Below are 231 nucleotides of genomic sequence, written 5' to 3' on the forward strand. Positions count from 1 at the left end.
ACCCTTCACAAAGAAGGTAACCAATGAGAAAAAAAAACTTTTTTTTTTTTTTTTTTTTTCTTCTTAGGCAATATGTTTGCAGAGTAAAACAGGGCCTGGTCCCAGAAGGAGGTGTCAGCTCCCTGCTCTGACTCACAGCAGCGCAGCACCTGCAGAGCAGTGTGCCAGCGGCTGCACGCCTACGGGCACGGGGCTGCCGAGGAGCAGCCGCCAAACACCACGCGCGGTATT

At 51.5% G+C, this 231-nt stretch overlaps 1 protein-coding gene across 1 annotated transcript in view; it reads right to left on the reverse strand.

The window, feature by feature from the left end:
- The window catches only part of LOC103896722 (transmembrane protein 2-like), a 60,240-nt gene that overhangs the window by 49,439 nt on the left and 10,570 nt on the right, over window positions 1-231 (reverse strand). The window lies entirely within an intron of this gene.

Source organism: Aptenodytes forsteri, unplaced genomic scaffold, assembly GCF_000699145.1.
Source record: "Aptenodytes forsteri isolate BGI_AS27 unplaced genomic scaffold, ASM69914v1 Scaffold1, whole genome shotgun sequence".
NCBI lineage: Eukaryota > Metazoa > Chordata > Aves > Sphenisciformes > Spheniscidae > Aptenodytes > Aptenodytes forsteri.